Raw genomic sequence first — 23,063 nt, 5'->3', positions numbered from 1 at the left:
ACTTTTAAATGAGTTAGGTCTTCGAGTGAGCTCAACGGAGCGAGCTTTGGAGCGAGCTTTTTTTTTTTTTTTTTGGAGTGCCGCCCTCTCTACCTCCCCTTCCCCCTCTTGCCGCCCATGTGCTTCCTCCTCTTCCCTTCCTCCTCCTCCTCAGCCACCTCCTCCAAAATCTTTCCTCTCCTCCACCTCCTCTCTCCATCTACTCCTCTAACCACCTTCCCTTCCTCCAGCTCCTCCTCTAGAAACCACCATCCCTTCCCTAAAGTCCTCTTATCTCCTAATCCCTTCTTCCTCTCTCTTTTCTTAGTCGCTCTATAACCCCTCTCCTTATCCCTCTCTCTCTCTCTCTCTCTCTCTCTCTCTCTCTCTCTCTCTCTCTCTCCACCCCTCTGTCGTGCTGTCTTCCCTTTGTGTGTGTGTCTCTCTCTCGCCCACCACCCCTCTCTCTTGTTGTCTCCCCCTCCCACCCCCTACCCCCCCCCCCCCCCTCTCTCTCTCTCTCTCTCTCTCTCTCTGTCACACACACACACACACACACACACACACACACACACACACACACACACACACACACACACACACACACAAGGACGAGTGGGAAGGGTGGCAAGGGTAGACTCTCTCTCTCTCTCTGACACACACACACATACACACACACTAGGACGAGAGGAAAGGGTGGCAAGGGTAGAGAGAGAGAGAGAGGGTGCAGAGAGCTATTTAAAAAAAACAAAGCACTAGCAGTATCTCTAGTGCCTCCGTTTTTTTGTAAAAGAGGGAGAGAGGGGGAGAGAAAGAGAGAGTGATAGAGGGAGGGGAAGAGAGAGGGGGGGCATTGGGAGGGAGAGAGAGATCAAGAGAAGAGGGGTGGCAGGTGGAGAGAGAGTAGGAGACTGGGAGGGAGAAAGAAAGCAAGCGCGGGGGGGGGGGGGGGGGGGGGGGTTTGTACAGAGTGAGCCCGTCTTTCTTTAAAAAAAAAAAAAATACACTTCACCTCTCTCCCTCAGAATTTTGTCACCCCCTTCTCTCTCTCTCTCTCTCTCTCTCTCTCTCTCCCCTTATCGATCCATCTCTCTCCCACTGCATCTTCCTCTTTCTTTCTCTGCCTCCTGTCACATTGTCGCTTTTTGAGTCCCTCCAATCCTAATGACAAATGAAATGAAATGCTATGTTAACTGTCATCAAAAGGCCAAAATGACCCATGCGACCAAAATGATACATTCTTGGTGGATCTAATACAATGTCTGGGTACAAAATAAAATGAGAAATAAGGAGGGAGAGAGAGAGAGAGAGAGAGAGAGAGAGAGAGAGAGAGAGAGAGAGAGAGAGAGAGAGAGAAATGAAATGTTATATTAACGTCTTCAAAAGGCCAGAATGACCTATGAGACCGAACTGATACAAAAGTGGTGAATCTATTACAATGTCTTGGTACCTTAGTACCAAAGTACTAAGTGTCAAAAGTGTGAAAGTGTGAAAATAAATGTGAAAAACGAAATACAAAGTATTAAATAAACTTCTTAGGAGCATTTTGGGTGTCTGGCTAGAATGCTTCTAATCCTTTGTTGTAGTCTCCTCCGGTGAAGTGTGCTTCTGCATCTTGGTCGTGGTCGTCTCGATTTCCTAAGCTCAATCGCCCTATCAATGAGGGTGTCTTTGGTATGAATGTGGGTACTCCTTTGTGCTGGTTGCTGGACTCTTGCTTCTCCTTCCACTCTTGCTTCTCTCGATCCGAAGAAATCTGTGATCTGCCTCTGAGGCTGTAGTGCTCTTTGTCTTCTCATTAGATTATCCTTGTGCCGATGTAGTTCCAGTAGGTACAAGCCTAAGCATCTTTGATCTTGGTATTGCATGGCTCTATCTAGAGGTCCAAAGCCTTCTTTAAATAGGCAATGGAAACGCCCACGTATCTCATAGTATACGGTGCAATGGCATATGTAGGGTAATTCTGTCTCCGGCTCCATTCCGCATAACTTGCAAATTCTGCTCTCAGGTGGGATTCCCCTAAATCTGTCAAATTCAATTTCCAGTTGGTGTGAGGATGTACGAATATGACCAATAGCACATCTCAAACCATGAGACATGTGGGTATCCATGTAGCTCGGGCGAATCACAAATCCATCTTCAGATAGCTGTAGGAAGTTTTCTTTGTAGTCGGCCATCTTCGTTCCCAATTCTTGTGTAGGGTCTACCCATGTCCTCTTAGTGTCCAACTGTATAAGATCCTGACGGATAATTTTATTTATCTCCATTCGTGTAATTGCCAATGATGGAGCCGCAAGAGAGTATTGGAAGAGAGAGAGAGAGAGAGAGAGAGAGAGAAGGAGGGAGAGGGGTCCGCAAGGGAAGGGAAGGTTTGGGCACACGGGACGGGGGGGGGGGGGGGTGGGGATTGTGAGAGGGGAGAGTGGAGTGTAGTTTTTTTATAAAAAAAAGGGAAAGAAAGGACTGCTTAGGCCCCAAAAAAAAAAAAAAACCATGCAAAGCAATAGCGACCTCGCTATTGCTGTGCATGGTACCTCGCTATTGCTTTGCATGGTTTTTTTTTATTTTTTTTGGGGGGCCTAAGCACTCCTCACTCTCCCTTTCTTTCCAAAATAAAAAATAAAAAATCATGCAAAGCAATAGGGAGGTCGCTATTCCTTTGCATGGATTTTTTTTGGGTTTTTTTTTTGGGCCTAAGCACTCCTCTCTCTCCCTTTCTTTCCCTTTAAAAAAAAAAAAACTACACTTCACTCCCCCCCTCTCACAGTCTCTCCCCTCCCTTCCCCCCGCTCTCTCTCTCTCTCTCTCTCTCTCTCTCTCTCTCTCTCTTTCTCTCTCTTCCCCTTTCACTGCAAGTTCGAGAGTTTGGTATTGCATGACTCTATCTAGAGGTCCAAAGCCTTCTTTAAATAGGCAATGGAAACGCCCACGTATCTCATAGTATACGGTGCAATGGCATATGTAGTGTAATTCTGTCTCCGGCTCCATTCTGCATAACTTGCAACTTCTACTCTCAGGTGGGATTCCCCTAAATCTGCCAAATTCAATTTCCAGTTGGTGTGAGAATGTACGAATCTGACCAATAGCACATCTCAAACCATGAGACAGGTGGGTATCCATGTAGCGTGAGCGAATCACAAATCCATCTTTAGACAGCTGTAGAAAGTTTTCTTTGTAGTCGGCTATCTTCGTGCCCAATTCTTGTGTAGGGTCTACCCATGTCCTCTTAGTATCCAACTGTATAAGATCCTGACGGATAATTTTATTAATCTCTGTTCGTGTAATTGCCAGTGATGGAGCCGCGAGAGAGAGAGAGAGAGAGAGAGAGAGAGAGAGAGAAGGGGGGAGAGGGGTCCGCAAGGGAAGGGAATGTTTGGGCACACGGGGGGGGGGGGAGGTTGGGAATTGTGAGAGGGGAGAGTGGAGTGTAGTTTTTTTTTGTTTTTTTAAAAGGGAAAGAAATGGAGAGAGAGGAGTGCTTAGGCCCCCCCAAAAAAGTAAAAAAAAACCATGCAAAGCAATAGGGAGTTTGCTATTGCTTTGCATGTTTTTTTTTAATGTTTTTTGGGGGGGGGGGGGGGGGGGGGGGGCTAAGCACTCCTCTCTCTCCCTTTCTTTCCCTTAAAAAAAAAAGAAACTACACTCCACTCCCCCCCTCTCACAGTCTCTCCCCTCCCTTCCCCCCGCTCTCTCTCTCTCTCTCTCTCTCTCTCTCTCTCTCTCTCTCTCTCTCTCTCTCTCTCTCTGTCTCTCTCTCTCCCCCTTTCACTGCAAGTTCGAGAGTCTGAGTACCACACACTTCTAGAGTGCTCAGCTTTTGGTCACATGTAAACTTACTTCCTTCACATTTTCAGCCATGACCTAGACCTACACACTTTCCTCTCCCAGCCATAGTGTGGGCTCTCCATTGCGACTCGCATCACCACAATTTTGGACCATCAAGAATCACTCATCAGCGACACAAATACTACATCACATGTAACTTTGGTCCCATATGTCCCATGTAACTTTGGTCCCATATGTCATACGATAAACAAATCTATCTATCTACCTCTCCCTCTCCCGCTGGCCCCTCCCTTCCCCTCTCTCTCTCTCTCCCCCTCCCCTCTTTCTCTCTTATTTTCCTTTGTACCCATGCATTGTATTATATCCACCAAGACTGTATCAGTTTGGTCTCATATGTCATTTTTACCTTATGAAAATCCTTAATACAACATTTCATTCCATTTCGTTTCATTTCTCTCTAGGGTTGGAGGGACTCAAGGGGGGGTGGTGTGGTGGGAGTAAAGAGAGAGAAAAGGAATAGGGGGTGGGGAGAGAGGTGGCAAGTGGAGGGGGGCAGAGAGAGAGAGAGAGGGATAGGGAGAGGAAGATAGGAGGACACACACACACACACACACACACACACACACACACACACACACACACACATATATATATATATATAGAGAGAGAGAGAGAGAGAGAGAGGAGAATGGGTTGGAGGGATCATGAGAGGGCGAGAAGGGGAGCGATGAGAGGGTCTGATTTTAAAAAAAAAAACCAAAGGCACTAGCAAAATCGCTAATGTTTTAGGTTTTTTTTAGAGAGACATAGAGAAAGAGAGGAGAATTTTAACGTTATAGAAAAGCACAAGCACAAGCGCGCGCGCGCACACACACACACACACACACACACACATATGAGAGTTCGGGTGATATTAACACTGGTTGAGAGGTAAGCTTTGCTTTGAGATTTTCAAAAGATTCATTCTCTTTCACAATCCAGATCTAAAGTTATTTCTAGTTAAATCATATAGTGGCCCTACTATAAACAAGAATTTTTCTATGAAGCCTCTATAGTATGCACACATTCCTATAAAGCTTCTCAATTTATGTAGATTTATTGGTATATGGCATCCTTTTAGTACCTCCAAATTTTTAGGGTTTATTTGGATTCCTGCTTGGAGATAATATGAGCTAAATATTGAATCTCCTTTAACAAAAACTCACTCTTCTTTTGATTAATATAAAGCTTATTATATCTTAAAACTTGAAATATTACTTGAAGATGCTTCTTGTGTTACTCAATAGACTTGGAGTAAATGATAATGTTGCCAAAGAACACTTTCATGAAGCTTAATTGAGGTCTAAAGAGCCTCTCCAATCATTTAATTAAAGTTAGTTGGTGCATGAGTAAGCCCAAAAGGGAGTACTTGGAATTCATCTAGGCTAAATGTTGTATGAAAGGCCATCTTATAAATAACTTCATGCAAAATACTTATCTGATGATAACCACTTTTGAGGTCTATTCTACTAAAGTAGGTAGACCCTCGTAGCTGATTGAATAGATCTTCTATCCTAGAAACAAGAAATATATTCTTTATGGTTATCTGATTAAATTCCTGATAGTCTATACACAAACTATAAGTGCCATCCTTCTTTTGTACAAGTAGAAATGGTAAACAAAATGGAGATGAACTAGGCATGGACATACCCTTTTCCACAAGCTTGTTCACTTGCCTCATAAACTCTTCTTGTTGAGCCGGCGAGACTCAATAAGGAGGCCTATTAAGAGATGAACTACCAGATAGAAGCTCTATGGAATGATCATCTTGTCCTTGTTTGGGAGGTAGCTCTCTAGGAATGTCATCCGTAAAGAAGTCTTCAAACTCATTTAGGAAACTAGAAAATTATAATCCCTCTTTAGTTTCATTTTTTACCTCATTAGGAACACATGTATCTTCCTTAGACTCTTTGATAAAAACCACGTAACAAAAGAAAGAGAAATTTTTATTACTTTGTCTAAACCTTGAATTTGTGCAAGTGGTATAGTGTTATCTACACTATTTACATCAAGTGCAACATCCTTGCCTCTATAGGAAAATAAGACTTTTCTTTCAAGAAACTTCATAGCGGTAGCCATGAGATCAAGCTATGGTGCCCCTGAGATAGCATTGTTATGTTTGAGTGGGGAGATAAAGAAATCTTGTTTACATAGATTTGCACTTGGCTTCCCAATCAACGGAGTGAATGAGACTTCTTGCCCTTTAAAATATCCATCTAATCTCTTTAAGTCATGAATGCCTAGCTTAATAGCTATCTCAATAGAGATAAAGTTACGAGAGAAGCCATGATAAAAATATGAAAGCATCATGTTCTTGTACTTTTCTCCAAGCATAAGAGAATGGGGCTCCTTTGCAATGGCCTTCCTCTTTTATAGTTTAGGGTCATTACTCTCACTTATCTTAGGACACACACATGAAACATGTACTTTCTTCCCACAAAACACTTGTTATCCTCATGATAATGTTTTATTTCTTCAAGTGAAAGTTTATGTTTACTAGTGTAACATTTATCCTTCACCTTTGCTTTGTTGTTATTGTTGGCCTTAGGAGACTTCTACATCGCATTGTTTTTCCCCTTTGGCTCAAGTGGTTCCCATAGACTTGGAGCCCTTCTTACTCCCTTACTAGAAGTGAATCCTTGAGGTGACCACTTTGTGATGTATGACCAACATGATAGCCTTAGGCTACTGTGAGTTAACATGCTCACTCATCTCTTTAGAAATCCCAACACAAAATAGTTACTTTTGTTCCGCAAAGTCTATCTTTTTATAGGCAGTGGCTTTGAAATGTAATTCCCAAAACTTATCTACATACTTTTGGATAGACCATCTTCAAACTTTTCCATTATGTAAGTACTTTATCTCTGTTCTCATTGGCAAGGAGTTGCTTCATAATTACAATCCTCAAGTTTTTCCATGTCTTTGGAGATTTACCTTGGGAACAAGGCTTTCCCACCATTGAAGGACCAATTTTTGGAAATGCATGGCAAAAGTTTTGAAGATTCTAAAAAACCTTCATCTCCAAAAGTCGCATCAAATTGTTGGCTAAAAGCCTCATAAAAGCTAACACTTTATCAACTGCCCCAAAGGTTCCATCGTTAGTAAGGAAAGTGATGTTCTTTCCCCTCTCTTTAGATTTTTTCAACGTAAATGACCTCTTCCATGCCACATAGCTTCTTTGTTTGCATCTCCCCTTGGCTTTGTTGGATAACAAATCACTACTCTCCTTATGAAAAGATGGTGACAATGAAGAGGAAGAGAGAGAAGAAGGCAAGAATGATGACCACTTTCTCCACTTCCTCCTTCTTGGGTTTCTTTCTCCATTCTCAGGATTTTCATGGGGGGGAATGCTTGATGATTTTCTCTTCTTCTTGGGAGGACTGGGTGAGTGCTATGCCCGCTGCTTTCTTGAGGCCGCATCACTTTCAAAGGTAATGGGGGTGTCACTTTCATACCTCTCCCTTGAAAGTTCTCAATGTACTTCTTGTTTTTGAAGAGTTTTCCCTGGAGATCCTTCTAGCATCTCCTCTTCATTACCCAAAGAGATTCCTCTTTTGGAGGTCCCACAAAGATGCGTTGCAAGAGTTCTCACTTCTTGGGTACTTGGAGAAACTTGAAGATCTTGTATTTTCCTTTGAATCTCCACTTGCAAAGTAGGGTTTCCCATAGATTCCTATAGCTTGCCAACAATGTAGTTGACAACTCTGTGACCATCATCAAATGTTACACCATATACTAGATCTAAGTTGTCAATGTAAATTATATTCTCTTGATTATGTTGTGCCATGATTAGAGTTCCTTGTATGTGTCTGCTAGCTCGTTCCTTGGCACTTACAAAATTACCTTGGCTACTACTACTCTTGAGGCTTGAAAAATAAGCACTCAAGTAACTACATCCATGGTTTAAAATATTGTTAGTTGTAAAGAATAGTGGAGTGGGTTTAACAATGCTAAGGTGATACCAATTCCTATCGAGAGACTAATAGCTCAATAATGGTTAAGCAAGAGGCAAGTCTAAAAAGACTTCATTATCAAGACCTTCATTCTCAATGGTGTCCCCACACCCTGCAAGTAGGCATGCTAATCGAGATAATAAATCCTAGTCCCACTTACCCTATTGCAATGACAACTCCAACCTTTCATGGATTACTCAAGGACCTCTCTTCTCAAGCAAGAAAAGAGAAACCTTAGCTCTAATACCAATGTCATAGAATTTAGTATTTTCTTTGTAGATTTCATGGAATCCAATTATAAAAGGAGAGAGTTTTTTCTTAAAAGGATTTTGCAAAGGAGAACTGTAGATTGTGTTGGGATAATTTCATTGCACATTTACACATTGCAACATAAAATCGAGATCAAATCATACATAACTTGAAGAAATCTATAGAATTAAGATTGACAACTTGTTGAGGACTGGAATTTCTTGGAGCCGATCCCCTCTCCAAGAGGACTTTGTATTATAATTCTCTTAAAGAAAGCCTTGATTACAATACAAGATTGTGTTGTTGTGGATCTCTCTTTGAAACAAGAAGATAATGAGCTTTATGATTCCATGGTGTGACCCTCCTTCCCAAGCCCTAAACACCATAGCTAGGAGAAAGAACTACGGGATAAGATGTAGATGAGGGTGAAAGAATAAGTAATTATATCGTATATGCTTACTCCATAGCAAGCTCTTCGTATAGTTAGCATAATAGAGAAGGAGGAGAAGAAGAATCTGATCTCACTTGCTTGAATTTGCATTCATAACCAAGTTCTTGTGAAAGAAAACCCACTTTTGAACTCCCATGCGAGAGAACGTGTGAGAACACTTGCTTAGCCACTCTTGACTAATTGGAAATGAAAGAAAAATGAGTCCAAAAATCCTATGAGCCCTCCTCTTTTGTCTTCTTGCTCACTTGCCAAAGTTCTCAAAGGGACACTTAATACATGGTCAATGAAAAGTAAAATTTTTAAAAGCAATTAGATGTATAAACAATTACATGTCCCCCCTTGCTATATTCAAAACCCATGAGTCCTCCTCTTTTGTCTTCTTGCTCGCTTGCCAAAGTTCTCAAAGGTACAATTAATATGTGTTTCAATAAAAAGTAAAACCTTTAAAAGCAATTAGATGTATAAACATATACATGTCCCCCCTTGCTATCTTGAAAACCCATGAGTCCTCCTCTTTTGTCTTCTTGCTCACTTGCCAAATTTCTCAAAGGAAAATTTAATACATGGTTCAATGAGAAGTAAAATCTTTAAAAACAATTAGGTGTATAAACAAACACACCCCACACCCCACCCCCCCCCCCCCCCCCCCCCCCCCCCCCCCCCCCCTCCTTCGTTATCTTGAAAAAAAGACTCACCCCTCTTCATTTTGATTTTAATTTGACAAGATACATTCACACACACACACACCAACTTCCACAAAGCAAGTAGAACGTACTTAGGACATGTAGCCTAGACAAACTTGGAGTTGATCTAACCTTAGGCTTTCAATTTTCCCTAACATTAATTAAAGACCATAGAATTACCTTTAAATTTACTGGCTCGGGTGTAATACCTTTGCACAATCCTTTGAAGGCTTTATGAAGCCGACCAGGGTTGGAGCCTACCTGCTAATTTAGAACTTGCTAAATCAGGATAAACTCTGGTAAATGTTAAACTCACCCTTGGGCTTTTATAACTTCACCTCCTATACAAAACTGGGCTATACTTGTAATGCCTACTTGATTCCATTGTACTTGACATGCCTTCAATGCACACTAGCATATCACTTCTGCAAAAGGAGAGGAAGTTAAGAAAACCAAAGTGACATGAAATCAAGCCAAATAAGAACCACTTTGAAATGCCTTCTTTACACTTTTTGTGCCAATCCCACCAACTTGATGGCCATTCGTTTTGCCTAACAATCAACAGCGAAGAGACCCAAGTTACTACATGCATTTGACAAATAATAGTTCATGCCATTGGATTGGGAAAATATATCTAACTAATTGAGGGAGGCAAGACTAAGTATACTCTCATTATGAGAAGGCAAAGAGTCCTCCACAATTTCCTCTCCTAGAGACTACTTTCTAGTTGCTAACAAGCGATCCCCTAATCTCCACGTGTAGATTAGAGAAGTAGAGCTCATATAACATTGGATGCTTTGAATAGTTCTCTTTTAGATATCTTTCATAGAACGCATGAGTAAGGTGCATGTTAAATCTATTCTCAATCCCCCACTTCATTTCAATATAGACACCTTTGGCTATATAATATAAGGCACACGTTCCATGTAGGATTAACACCTCTAGCCATATAATGTATGGTATGGGTTCCGTGCAGGGCTTCTAGATAACACAACCTATTGTAATTTCAAGATCATAATGATGCCATTCTTATCTCCCTTTTCAAACCATGATTGGTGACTGACGCCCTACATAAAATCTCCTCTGTCACTATGCAAGTAGTTCAATAAAACACATTTATACACTCTGGTGCAATGGAAATCTAAAAGATCTCAACATAGAAAAACAGATACACCACCTCTTTTGCCTATAACAGTATATGGTTCTTTGAGAGAGAGAGAGAGAGAGAGAGAGAGAGAGAGAGAGAGAGCCCTATATGGTACTTTTTGAACCCATTTCTATTGATATGTTATAAAGATAATGTCCTCCTTGATATTTGGTGGGACTCATCATAGTTTTTACCTGGGACCATAACTATTTCTTGCAAAAGTTCTAGGCATACCTTCTAAAGCTCTTGTTTCTTGACTTTGAGGTGGACGAGGGTCAAGGCTTCGCTTATCCATACTTTGGTGCCCTTGAGAAGTCATGCTTGTTGTAGAAGTGCTATGTGCACCTCTTTAGTCTTGAAGACCAAGATACCTTGGTTGGTGCGGTTGTCATGGTGAATTTTCTCATTTGTGTTGGGTTTGAACTTGGTTGGGTGGATGGCTTGGTTGAGCTTCGTTAGTGTTGAGATGTAGTCATCGCTCTCTCCCCACCAAGTAGAGGGCAAGCCGCCGATTCGAACAGATAAGGCTAGTCCTTCCCATCGGTGACGTTCTTGCACGCACTCTTCTACTTTGGAGGAGACCGCAGTGGTTGCTTCTTGAACTTGGGTGGCAAGGTTGGCCATGCTTGCAGTGAGGGTGTGCTTGACCTCCTTTGCTTTGGCGAGAAGGTGCTCACTATCATCTTGCTTGAGAGAGAGAGAGAGAGAGAGAGAGAGAGAGAGAGAGAGAGAGAATTGACAATACTTGAATAGACAAATTCACAATCAAAATTGAAGTCAGCTTTAGACCACATTTGCATGCACAAATTTATCATTAAAATTACCTTGATACAACACTTTCCATAGATAATATCAACATTAGAATCTAAATCTTCTTGATACAACATTAGAATCTAAATCTTCTTGATACAACATTTGGTGTAGTGACAAGGCCCAAAAGCTTCCAAGTTATTATACACATTGTGGTGTCTCTACTTGAGTAAACTATCTAAATCTTTCCATAGATAATATCAACATTAGAATCTAAATCTTCTTGATACAACATTTGGTGTAGTGACAAGGCCCAAAAGCTTCCAAGTTATTATACACATTGTGGTGTCTCTACTTGAGTAAACAATCTTAGTTGATATTGCTCATGGTGATCTACGATACTAGGCATTGCATTTATGAGCCGCTCAAAGCAAGCAAACCAAATTGTAGCATAGATTTGATTAGTGTATACATGGGGATCAAAAAGAAATATGGTAGTATTTGAGAAAAGTAGATGTCATCCCCTAGATATAGTAAGCTATCTTCTAGAAATATGGTTGTATCTGAGAAGGGTACATGTCATCTCTTGTTCATGCCAACAACAACGTGCGGATGTCTACAACATTGGCTGCAAAGTGAAGAAAGATTGTTAGCTTCAAATAACTTACAAAAAATCCTTTAAAAGCTCATTAATAGGTCTGTTCACTAGAACCTTCTACCACTTGAATTTTTTTGTTTTCCATATATGCCCTCTCCATTGTAATGGATTTGTTGGAAAGAATGCAACAAAGTGTAAGTCTGAAAAGTAGGTAAAGTTTTTAAAGCCTAGAAAAAGGGACACATATACTATATCTTACCTTGCATAAACTTTAGCAGCTCACCAACAATATAGCAAATAGCACAAAGTTTATGCAAGGTTTTATTGTCATTAATCACAACTTTGATAGCAGTAGAAGACTTAACACGCAACATCGCAACATAAAATTACCCATGTTTAAGCATAGAAGATTCCAAATATAATCCCAAGATTCCAAGTGTTTTCCCTTGTGCTTTATTGATCGTCATTCCAAATGCAAGCTTTACAGGAAATTGCCTACATCGCATCTCAAATGGTAGTCCTAGGGATCTTGAAGAAATGAAATCAATTCTAGCTATAAGCACTCTACCTCTTGTATTCTTACCTATGACTATTTCTGCATCTATGACTTTGTCATCTCGTTCTTTGCATCTATGACTTTGTCATATAGTTCTTTTTATATAAGCCTCGTGCCATTACATAGGTCATGCCTTGGAGCTAAATTGCAAAGTAGCATGATTGGAGAATTTTTTTTAAAAGTGTAGCCCATGAGAAGTAAAATCACCACCAAAAGCTAAGCTATTTAAGGACTCAAAAGTGTGTAAGTGGTCGATATGATCATCATTGGAGCAAATGAAGTCTGCACTTAGATACTCTTTGCAAGGGTCTTGGATTTTACACAATTCCATACTATTTATAACATCAACATCCTTGTTTTTTGGTGCAAGTATACCTCGCTCTTTGAAAAAGGTAGCAAATTTTTTGATACATGTGACATGTGGATCTATAAATTCAATAAGAGATTGAACAAAATTCCCTTGAAGAAGCATACTCGAAGGCAACACTACCTCATTGTAGATATTTGTGCATACATCTTTGTTGCCAATAACCCATTTAGTAAACAATGTCTCCCTTTCAATAGTTGTGCAATATTATCAGTAAGATGAAAAAAATTTATATGATTCCAAATATATGAGTTGCATAAGGAAGCATCCAATATATCCTCATGACATCCCTTAGGGACAATAGCCAGAATCAATTTAAGATCACTCCCAAACAATATTATCTTTCCTCCAAATGGTTCAATTGCATAATGTCTCTTAAGGTTCTATCTAAGGTCTAAAAAAGAATACCTATGAATCATAGGAGCTTTTACAACCATACTCATTCTTTCTCAATAGCTCTGCAAGACCACTGTTAACCTTTATACTGCATATTGATTTGATGTTGACTTCTACTGTTATTTTGAACATGTAGGAAGCGGTTCTACCACTATTGAGAAGCAACACAATGATATTTAGGGATGCACATGCAAGAACAATTTTTCCATGGCCTCAAAATTTAGAAAGCAATGCATTATATAGAAATGTCTTCCCAGATCCATTATGTCCATCAAGAAAGGATACATCCCCCTTATTTCTTCCAATTGCCCCAAACACTTTCATGTAAACTTCATGTTGACCTTGATTTGGTTGTCTTTCCATTTGAAAGGCAATATATATTTGTTCATTCACATGAGACATCATCACTTCAAGCAGAAAAGAATTTTCAAGCAACTGTATTTGGACCAATCAAGTTGATGCGCCAATAAAGTCATGCAAAGTCTTTTCGTATAATATTAGAAACCTATCTAAGCTTGCGAGCGCTTATATCTTTTCCATGTCACCACAAATATGTACATCATGTTGATGGTTAAATAAGGCATGAAAATAGTCTTCTAAAAGTTTAACTAAAAACCTACCCCATAATTGTTCAAGAGAGACGTGTATACAATACACCAACAATATAGCAAATAGCTCACGTAATTGTGCTCCACTACGTAAAGCAAGAGCCTCTTCTAAGCACATCAACCACTCTTCCTCACTTTGCAATATTCCCCTAGCATTGTAATCACCTTGAAGGTTAGATGAATGCACCCACTAAATGTACGTAGATCTTCAAATGATCTTGCAACTCTTGCAAATAGTGAGTAGCATTCTCTTAAAAATAGATCTCTTGCAATGGGTACTTCATTGTATGTTTGCCCAATACACTCACCCTTTTAACCCTGCATCCAACACTTCAAACTCTTGTTCCAAACCCATCCATCAAAAAATTATATATATAGAAGATTATGTGCATTATTAGATAGTTGATTGGCAACAAACCAATTTGTCAATGTTTTCTTGTGGTTATTCTCATTGTCTACAACATCTCGCACATCCTCAAAATCCCAAAATATCACTGTATTTTCCCTAGGAAGGTGAACTTGTGGATGTTGAACATTAGACTTTTCATGGTGCAAATCAAAACCGCATATTCTCCATATTGCCTCCAATGAATATACAATCTAGATCTCATCAATCAATCCATCACCATCTTGCATGACAACGGTAGCTTGATCATGCCCCTTATATATATATATATATATATATATATATATATATATATATATATATATATATTACATCACTAATCGTGGAGCATATCTCTACATTGATATGAGCTTTATATTTCATAGATAGAAACGGATTGAATGGAACAATTGGCCTGTTACAAGCTTTATATTAGTTACCAGAATATGTCTACCATCATCCCTACTACTATATGTAGGATATTTATTTTTATCGAGTGTTGTTGAGGCATAAAACCCTCAATGATATTTGAATCGACATCTTCTATCAACCATGCATGGGGAATCACACCTAAGAAAACCACATGGGCGATGCACCTTGCAACGTCAAATTATCTCATATAAATTAAGAAACATCTTCTTATCAGGAAACTTTGCACATACCAACTTGTCATAGTCATGCAATTCGATGGGCTTGTATCTACCATCAATCATGCATGGGGAATCAGACCTAAGAAGACCACATGGGCCATGCACCTTGCAACATCAAATTATCTTACAAATCAAGAACTTATCTGCTTATCAAGAAACTCGGTACATGCCAACTTGTCCTAGTCATACAATTTGATGGGCTTGTATCTCATAGCAAGAATTAACAATATATGCGCATGAGGAAGACCTCTCTTTTGGAACTCAATTACACATACATGACCCACCACATCTTCAAACAATGCCTTTTTGGTTAGAAGATGTATCACATCTATGAATTTTTGATAGAAAACTCTATTCACTAGATCACAATGATCTGAGGTCGTCTGCCTAGCAACAATGCATCTTCAATCTCTTTCCATTTCAGTTTGAAAAATAAATCTAGCTTTCCTCCTTTTTGAACAGTGGCCATAGAAGCTTGGTACAATTGATGCCTATACTTTGGTTCACCTATTAAAGAGGATGGCAAAACAACTCTCCTCCCAATAGAGATGCCAACAAGTTGATCTACACCATCTCTCCCTTGGACCATGTTGATTAATCCATTACAGAGTTTAACTCTTAGAATCCTTTGATTGTTTTTGTCATAAAATCTAATATCTAACCAACCCAAATGACTTTCTCATATTAAACTGATCATTTAATGTGGGAGAATAAACGGGAATAAGGGTTGTAATATAGACATGTGCTTATGGATTTGTCTCAACATGGGGCCAAGGTTAAAGGGGTCCAAATGAGAGATGTCTATTAAAGAGAAATGCTATTGAATGGAGCTTAAAGATCTTAGGGTTAGCTACATTAAAGACATCCAAAAGTTAGTGTTAAAAAGTCCTTTGACCTTAGGCAAGCTAGGCCTGACCTTGAGGTGGGAATTCTACCAAGCATAAGGTACTTGTGGTGCTTGCTTAAACTAAGGTGCTTAAGGTGTTTGTGGGAACCTTTCCCAAGCTTGAGGTACTTCTCATGCTTAAATGACTAAGGTTCTTGAAGTGTTCAATTCAAACATGATCTCTCGAGAGGCATAAACTATTTTCATGCTTAAATGACTAAGATGCTTGTAGTGTTCAATTCAAACATGATATCTTAAGAAGCATAAAAGAAACATGTCAAGATCCTCCCCATTTGGCCCTCATGATGTACTTGAATCCTATTGGATAGGCTTTAAAGGGGTCTGATGAGAATTTAGATACATAAACATAAATAATTAAGTTCTTTCTCTCAAGAAGAAAAAGAGGACACATGTCCAAAAATGATATAATTAAATAATACAAAGAGAGAGGGAGAGAGGGGTGGACCAAACATGGGAGGGGAAAATACTCTCCCACACACACACACTCTCTCTCATTGTGTGAAGTGCAAAGTGCAAGAGCTCCATCTCCTTCTCCAAGCTTGTTCCAAGCTTGTTGAGAAGTTGAGAGCCTACACCAACACTTTTTGCTATGGAATGCAAATCCAACCAAGAGCCATGCTTCAATGCTTAAGCTTGCCATCTTCTTCATCTTCATTACTTTGCTATTATGCTATGCTAAGCAAGAAGAGTGATGATAAGTGAGGAACTATTTCTTTATCCTATGAATGATTCTTCTTCCTCTTCCCTACCCTCATTCCCCGCTAGCTCTCCACCTTCGAAGGTGATTGAGGCCTTAGGATAGTTAATGATTTTTGCAAAGTTTAGTTATGCTCATGATGCTTGAAGCTTTCCATCTTCATTGCATCACCTAGGTCACAAGGAACACAAAGATTGTATTGTACCAAGTCTCTCTTGATGGGAGAATCTATAATACAAATGACTTTTGGAGGGGGGACCACGGCTCCGAGTAAATCGGGTCCTCAACTATTATCATGTTCTCTAATACTCTCTCTTGCAAAAGTATTGTTCATCCCAAGTTATGTTGCTACCATCAATTAAGTTCACCCTCTATGTTCTCAAAGTAATCTCAAAAAAATGCTCAATCTAATTCTCTTAATTTCGCTATTCTCAAAGTGTATAGGCCATTTCTATTACATTGGTATTTGAGCATTTGGTTTCTCTTTTCTTGCTTAAGAAGAGAGGTCCTTAAGTAGCCTATTAATGGTTTATTTTGTTAATTATATTAGAATAAGTGGAACAGGGATCTATTATCAATTTTGTTGAGCCCACTATGTGGGATATGGTGCACACCTCGGGAGATTTGGTCTTAATAATGAGGTCTTTTTAGACTTGCCTACGTCTTTACCTTTATTGAGCCAGAAGAAGTCAGAAAGGAGCTAGCGCTCGACAATTCTGCAATATTCGACCCACTCCACTACTCTCTTTATTTAACCAATTCGAGTCGTCGGTGTAGATATTTAAGTGCTGGTTTTCAAAGGCTAAGAGGAGTAGCAACTACGGTTTTGAATCGCCAAAGAATACACTAAGTAAACACATAAGTATAATTAGCAGGTTGACAATAACCAAGAGAGTAGAATGAACATTGATAACTTTGATTTTGCACATGAAGGTGCCTTTGGAGACGAGGGCTTCACGGAGTACTCCACGCTATGCCATGTAGCTATGCACTTCCAAAAAATGGCTCATCAATGGTGGGATAGCCTTCATGGCAACGCTGAAGCCTCAAAGACATGGAAAATTATACGAGTTTCCATCATGAAGCAATTCCTTGCAAGCCATGCAAAGGACAAAATACTTACCGAATAGTGCAGTTTGAAGCTTCTCTCCCATGAGTCTATTCACAAATATGTGGACAAGTTTTGGGATTTACATCTCAATTCTATTGTCTTCCAAAAGATAGACTTCGTCGAGTAAAAGCAACAATTTTGTGTGGGATTGCGTGAAGAAATGACCGAGTATGTCAACTCCCAATGGGCTGGTTGTATCACCGAAGTAATCCACCATACCGTGGTTGCTTCTCGCATCAATTCCAACAAGGGGCTAGATAGAATGTCAAGCCTATGGAAAACAAAGACAAAAGTGATGCAAAAGGGAAAACTAATGCCCAAAATTCTTCCCAAGGAAATTCCAATAACAACAACAACAACAATCGGTCCAAGGAGAAGGGAGTTTACAAAGGTAAAAACAAAGTCTCTCCTAAAGATCTTGAAGCTTTTTGCAAGGACCATAAGTGTTTGAAGTGTGGGGAGCAAGGACATGGCTATCTTTCTTGCCCCAAGAGAAATGCCCGTAGTGAGACTCCTAGAGCTTCCACCATCGAAGCTTCAAAATAGGATGCTCATTGCAAAGGATCACCTCTCTCCTATGCTTCGGGAAAGGTAAGGGAACATGATGCCTTCATCTTGTTTGACCCTGGCTCTACTCACAACTTCATATCACAACGGAGTTGGCCACAAGTAGGGCATTCAAGCTTTTGAGATGGGAGATACTGTAACTTGTGACACAGCTTTCAAGGGACAACAAGCCTCCGTTATCCCTTGATTGGGAAACTGAGGCTTCATGTCAAAAGATATGTCAACAAAGAAGACTTTTTTATCTCTCCTCTCCAATGTGAGGATGCTATCCTAGGGGCACCATGGCTGTCAACGTGAAGTTTCCTGAAAAGGGAATCTACTTCACCTACAGGGCAAAGACCATGTACATAGATGCTAATGAGTCTCGTCGTACTATACCACTTGTAAATTTTCCGACTTTTGATAAGTCAATGAAAAGCTCGGTTTTTGTGTACATGATTTTTGTCAAAGAATCCACTAATGACACTAATGATTTATCAAATAAAAATGGTAGGAATCAAGAAGACTTAGACTTGTCTACTTTTCTAAATGGATTCCAAGATGTTTTCATTGATGATATCCCTATGGACTTACCTCCAAAACGAGGGGATGATGACCATTGAATGGAGTTTCTACCAGGAAGCTCACCGCCTATCATGCCTCCTTATCAAGTTTCCCAAGCTCAACAAGAGGAGATCATGAGGCAAGTACAAGAATTGATAGACAAAGGGATGGTGCGGCCTAGCTCCTCTCCCTTTTGTTCTCCAATCCTTTTAGTGCAAAAGAAATATGGTACGTACCGTATGTGTGTGGACTGTTACCATATACATGTGGTAGTGATGTGTGTGAACACACTAGGACCGCCAGGGCATTTTTTTCCTCTTTAGGAGGTTTTCCCCCCCGAGCATTGTATATATGCCCATCACTCTAGGGCTATCTATCTTTCCATTGCATACTAAGAAACACACTCTCTATTGTGTGCCTTGAGCTTCCTTCGTCTTCTCCAAGCTGTGTCTGTCTCTCTGCAACAATTGGTATCAGAGCAGGTTGCGTCCTCCCGGGCTTAGTCGCCAACTGCTCCAGCACATGCTAGCTCACTTTCTCCGATTTCAGTGAGCTTTGGCGAGCGTTCGCAGGTCGACAAATATTTTGGGTAGGCCCGTAGAGCTCAGTCTGCTCAGATTTTTGATTCGGGCTCATTTTGGCGTTCGTTTCCACTACATGCAGTACTGCACATGCTATTTTGTCATTTTGTGCAGAATTTTTGTCAGTGTTATTTTCTGCATAATAGGTGCCTTATAGTCTTCTACGGTTTGTGTTATATAGCACGTGTTGTTCCTGCTCCATTTCTCCTATTTTCGGGTAGTTTTCACATCAGGTGCAGCATTTACCATGGCTGACAACAACAACACAGATATGTTCAAGATGTTTGCTATTGAGGACAAGTGTGAAAGAACTGCTGCTAATGGCAGTTCTTTCACACTTGTTGATGCACTTTATGCACCTGGGATCAACAAGAATCTCTTGTCTGTATCCGCACCTGCTAGACTTGGACTTGTAGTCAAATTTGTGGATGACAGATGTACAGTTCATGATCTTAGTTATGGTGATGAAATCGTTGCATCTGGGCTTTTGTGCCGTGGGATGTTTAAGATCACTTTGTATGACAAGTGTGGAAAAAATTTTGCAAATGCTGTTGCAGATTCAAGGGCTATTTCAGATGCAAAACTTTGGTATACACGTTGTTTTAGGGCAAAACTACTCCCCTGTTCATGCTCACAAGCACGACACAGACAACATACTTATCATCCGATGACACGACTAACCCGTAGGTGCACGTAGGCAATCTCGTTAGCTTGTCACGTTGAGACCAATCTACACATACGCACTTTTATGATGCATCAATCACTAACCCTGGTAGAATGCAACCCACTCTATCCCTAAATGCTCACAACACTGTTTACACTTCCAATGAACTCGGAATCGCATCAAACTTACTAGGCACCATCCTCTCACTAGGATATACTTACCTATAAGTCTAATCTCACCAGGTTTGAACCCTAGTTATCTTGAATACAGTCGCGATAGACTAACAGGTCATAATCCAAAAGTGGGCGAAACTTTAGTCTATGAGTATCTATGTGTAGCTAATCCCTCTCTCATTCCATAAAGCACTTGATTGTTGAAAACAGACACTGTTTGTGCTACTTACAAGCAAAACAAGCTCGAGGAAGGATCGATCGCGAACAGCTCGAAAATGTGAATGCGTGGCGTGGGCGCGTAGCTCTCGGAGAGACTACCGCGATGGTGTAGTCATGTCGTGAATCCGGTGAGGGAGAAGTGCGTAGCGAAGAGGATAAGACTCTCTCTCTCTCTCTCTCTCTCTCTCTCTCTCTCTCTCTCTCTCTCTCTCTCAGACTCGTACGACACGGGATTAATGTTCAAAATAATGTTTTTTTTTAAAATGGTTCTAAGGTGACTTTTATACTTTAGTCACCTTAGCTCAAAAATGTACATGGGGTTCTCTTACTCATTATTACAAAGTGGGAACAAATCTGAGTCCTGACTAACTGATTAATCTTTACATAACCCAGACGAATGGATCAAAATGATAAGACGTCTTTGACATAAAATGGGAATTTGATATGCTTTACAAGATGGGCTCATTACAACAGTTGGACAAATGGGGCTCCAACACTCCCCCCTTCCTAATTCATGTCTACCACGACATGATCGTCTTTGTCTTCAGTGTCGTTGTCGTGCTTCTTTGTTGATTTGATATAGAAACACATCATATCGCATAGACTCGCTTGCCATTAATGGGCCAAAAATTTTGGACTTGTACATGAAGAAGCCTGTATAAAATGCTTCTTCGAAGGTTTGGAGATGGTAGCTTGGCAGAAACATTAGCCGTCTGAAATAGGCATACAATACTGGCTCTGTAGGTGGCCCACTTAGATCGTATGACAGCTCTGAGATGCTTCTTTCGGTATTCATATACTCTGAAGTCCAGCTTTCTGAGAAGACTATGAGACATGCCAAAAAGGTTCGAGCTATTTTACATAGCATCGTGCAGGATAGGTCGGGAGAGCCTCCGAATTCTGCAATGGCGCCCTGAAAGGTTTTCACCATGTAAGAACCGGATATTCTCTCTCCCTCTGCAGGCCCTAGCAATACTGGATAATTTAGCCATGTCGGATTTCTGCTTTGTAGTGCTTTATGTTGGCTGTATGTTTGGGGAGTTGAGCAAAAAGTTCTGTCATTCCTCAGCTCAAGCGGTGCGTTGACTAAATGGATCAGGTTATTAGGATGATCCAAGAGCCATTGACGCCTCCACTTTGGGTGGCTGTCTACTATTCTGTTTTGCTATTCCCGATCCTGGAATTCGCCTTCAAACACTGGCACTTGTTCTTCTTTTGCGAGCTGCCGTTGATGTGTTAGAGTTTCGTATTTCAGCAGAGCATAGGGTAACATAGGGGCATTCCATTCCTCCCGTAGCTCTGCTGCTGTTTTGCTTGATCTGGAGAGCCCTTGTAGCATCTCCTTTTCTAGTTGCATTGCCTTGTACCATATCATCTCTGATTGTTTTTCCATTTGCTCGGCCAGCCTCTGCTCTTCCAATCTCGTGACTGAATCTTCGTCTATTTCTTGGTCTTTGGAGCCAGTTTGATCAGTCTGTGTATCTGGGGCCTCCTGATCATCTGATTCTTCCTCGTAGTCATCTTGACCCCCATATACTTCGGCGAGTCCAGCCAAATCTGTGGCTGCTTGCTCCACGTGCACTCGTACCTGTCCTTGGTGTTGCCTTGCAGTTTGAAGAGTTGCGATTTGCGCAGCCATTGTTCTACTATTGATTTAAAGAGCTTGAAATTCCATCTCTTTTTGAGCTGCAGACTCCTCTAACTATTTTAACCTGATTTGCAAGTTTTCATTTTCTTCCCTAAGTGATTTGGAAACAATGCTTTCCATTTCGCTGTTAGGAGCTGGTCCTTGTTGCTGTTCACTTTGTAAATCTGAAATTTGCCTTTGTAGTTGATCCTCTGCTCTAAGCGCACTTTCGGCTATCATTAAGCGCTGCTTTCTTTCCAATTCCAGCTCCCTCTTCAGTGCAGCCACTTCTTCTTGTGGGTGGACTACCGGTGTTGTTGGTAGCGACATTTTTTGTTTCTTAGCTCTCTCGATTTCCCTTGCTTGTATATCTGTTACTACCCTCAAATCTTTGACTTCAATTTGTAGTCATCGATGACGACTTGCAAACTTTTGACTGTCTCCAACGCATCTTGCTTTTCATTTTCCAACTTATGGATGTGTTCATCTCTGTCACTGACATCTTCAAGGAATACGTTGATCGTATCTTCACAAATGGCATTGAAATCTTCAAACTCCTGTAAATTGTCTTTGAGGAGATTTACAGTGCTTTTGAGCCCCAAGATCTTAGCATCTCTGATGCTGATCAATTTTAGAGTGTCATCTCTTTGCTCCTGCAGTCTCATAACTTCTTGATGGGTTTTTTCTAACTTCGTTTTGTTGGACCTGTTCTGATCAGCTAGCCATTGACTGTGCAGTCTTGTTCGGTATAGTATTGTCTCCATTGACTGCAAATCTTCATCTATAGTAGCTTCCAGCTCAATTTCTTGAGAGGAGGAAGCTTTATCTTTTGTCTAATCCACCTCCTTTTGCTTGCCTTTATCAATTTGTGATATGGTTCCAGTGTTTGGGTGACCATCTGTTCTTTCTTCTTCTTCTTCTTCACTCGGTGGTGTATGAACTCTCTCATCACGGTGTGAGCTTTTCAAATGCGAAGGAGAGTCAGCAGGTGGGGTAGATTGCCTCTCACTTGTGTCTTGCCTTGGAGATGGTGGTGGCCTCAACTGATCTCTCAAAGTTTGGAGATCCTCCTCTTCTAGTAGCAACTCTGGTTAGTCCTTAGCATTTCTTTCTTGGATGTACCTCTCAAACCAGTCCAACTCAAAAGCTGGGTTGTTTTTATTCTTCGTTCTCAGTGTGTAAGTGCTACTAGAAGGTTTCCAAGTGGCACCTACATCGCCTCGTAGAGATCTCTCTAGAGCAAATCCTTCTAGCATCCTTTCCATTTTTGCTATCTTCTACAACCTGGTGTTGTTTTCCATTTCTGCTTTCCGCTTCTTTAGTTGGACATCTTCCTCTTCAGTTCTTCTTTCTTCTTCCATCTTTTCTTGTGTACTT

The sequence above is a fragment of the Adiantum capillus-veneris genome, chromosome 10 (assembly GCF_014529385.1).
Source record: "Adiantum capillus-veneris isolate H3 chromosome 10, ASM1452938v2, whole genome shotgun sequence".
Classification (NCBI taxonomy): Eukaryota; Viridiplantae; Streptophyta; class Polypodiopsida; order Polypodiales; family Pteridaceae; genus Adiantum; species Adiantum capillus-veneris.
This window is presented reverse-complemented; position numbering follows the sequence as displayed.